At 54.1% G+C, this 1,937-nt stretch overlaps 1 pseudogene; it reads left to right on the top strand.

Moving 5' to 3' along the window:
* The first annotated feature begins 533 nt into the window (after positions 1-533).
* On the top strand, positions 534-1,501 carry LOC102240179 (annotated as a pseudogene).
* Positions 1,502-1,937: the final 436 nt, after the last annotated feature.

Below are 1,937 nucleotides of genomic sequence, written 5' to 3'. Positions count from 1 at the left end.
TGGCTAGAGATCCTGGCTAGGCTGCTGATCAACTGAATGCTGTCTCCGTGTCATTCCTTCTTCGCCGACTCCGTCCACACCTTTGGGGACCCCTGGATCTGCTGTGGTTGGACCCCAAAAACAGGCACTTGTCCTAGCGATGCAGGCCTGAGCTCAGCCATCCGGGGCCTTACCTTGCTGGGCACTTCCCCAAGAGCTTGTGCATAAAAGAGACAGGGGGCAGGGGCGAGCCCTCTGGCTGGTCAGGCCAGGGTTCCTTGCGGGTCACGGCCTGCAGCGCCTGCCCCAGGCCTGGGTCGCAGGCTCCCCTCACACCAGCGTCTGGACCCGGGTTTGGACTGGAGTAGCTGGCCCCCCTCTCTCCGCCCCCCCCCCACACACACACACCAAGACACAGTGTTTCTTCCTTGCTCCTGGCAACAGGCACTTCCTGGAGCCAGTGCTGTTCCCGCGACCCCACAGGCACCGTAGCCTGGGTTCCAGCTGTCTGGGCAGTTTGTCAGGCGGAGGTCCGCACGGGCAGTGGGGCCGCCATGATGCTGCTGCACTTGAAGCGTGGTGAAGAGAGAGAGCCAGTTCCTGCTGCGGGCGCCTGGGAGCGCAGCGCTGGGGGCGCTCACTGAGGAGGCGGCCCGCGTCTATAACGCGCGGCTCAAGGTGCAGCGCGTCTGCTTACAAATGGAATAGTTAGCGGAACACGGCGTGTTTCTGCCTCCTAACATACAAGGCCTGATTGAAGAGCAGATTGAAGAGCCCAAGCTCACGAACCAGTGGGGTGAGAAGTGCATGCCCAGTGGAGGCGCTGTGTTTTAAAAGGACGACTTCGGACGCAGGGATGGCCATGCTCCAAAGCAAAAGATGAAGGACGTCCTGAGGAAGACGATAGAAGAAGCCAACGTGATGATCTCCAAGAATCAAGTGGAAGCCGGTGTCTACGTTACCATGGAGATGGTGACGGACGCCCTGGACCCGCTGCAGGGGGGCAGTGATGATTGTGTATCCCATGGGCTTGCCTCCCTACGACCCCATCCGGATGGAGTTTGAAAATAAGGAAGACTTTCGGGAACTCAGGCCGCACTGAGCGTCATCACGGAGCCAGACGCGCAGCTGTGGTGGGCCGCCAAGGAGCTGGGGAGGACCAAGACGCTGTCGGGCTACGTGGGCCCGAACCAGAAGACCAAGATCATCATCAGGATTCAGCAGAGGGGACAGGGCGCACCTGCCCGGGAGCCGGTGATTCTCAGCAAGGAGCACAAGCAGCTGATGCTGTTCTACCACCGCCAGCAGGAGGAGCTCAAGAAACTGGAGGAAAATGATGATGACTCATGTTTGAACTCACCATGGGCCAACAACACTGCTCTGAAAAGACATTTTCAAGGCGTGAAGGACATCAGGTGGAGACCAAGATGAAGCTCCCCAGCGATGAAGCTTCCAGAAGCCCAAGCTCACCTCTCTATAGGCAAACAGTAACCATAGAAACAGTGATTACAGTGACCAGTCGCACAGCCCTCATGAAAGACTAGGTTTCCTAGTTTCTGAGTTTGAATTTTTACGATAAAATGTATTAAAGGTCATAGAACTTAAAAGAGAGAGAGAGAGAGTGAGAGAGAGAGAGAGAGAGAGAGAGAGAGAGAGAGACGGGGGAAATCCATTCTAGCATTAATGTAGGTTGAGGAATTATGAGTGACTTTTGTCATTTTCTTAAGATTTTTGCATTTTCCATGTTTTTTACAATGAGCCTATTTTAATTGTTTTGTTTTTTAAACATTTTAATTGATATTTTTAGAGCGGTAGGAAGGGAGAGGGAGGAAGATACATCAATGTGAGAGAGAAACATCTATTGGTTGCATCTGGTATGCACCCAGACTGGGGATCAAATGCACTACCTGGGTATGTGTCTTAAGGGGGAATCAAACCTGCACCCTTTAGGTGCATGG

Source organism: Myotis brandtii, unplaced genomic scaffold, assembly GCF_000412655.1.
Source record: "Myotis brandtii unplaced genomic scaffold, ASM41265v1 scaffold5765, whole genome shotgun sequence".
Lineage (NCBI taxonomy): Eukaryota > Metazoa > Chordata > Mammalia > Chiroptera > Vespertilionidae > Myotis > Myotis brandtii.
Note: the sequence above shows the minus strand (reverse complement) of the source record. Positions and strands in the feature narration are given on the sequence as shown.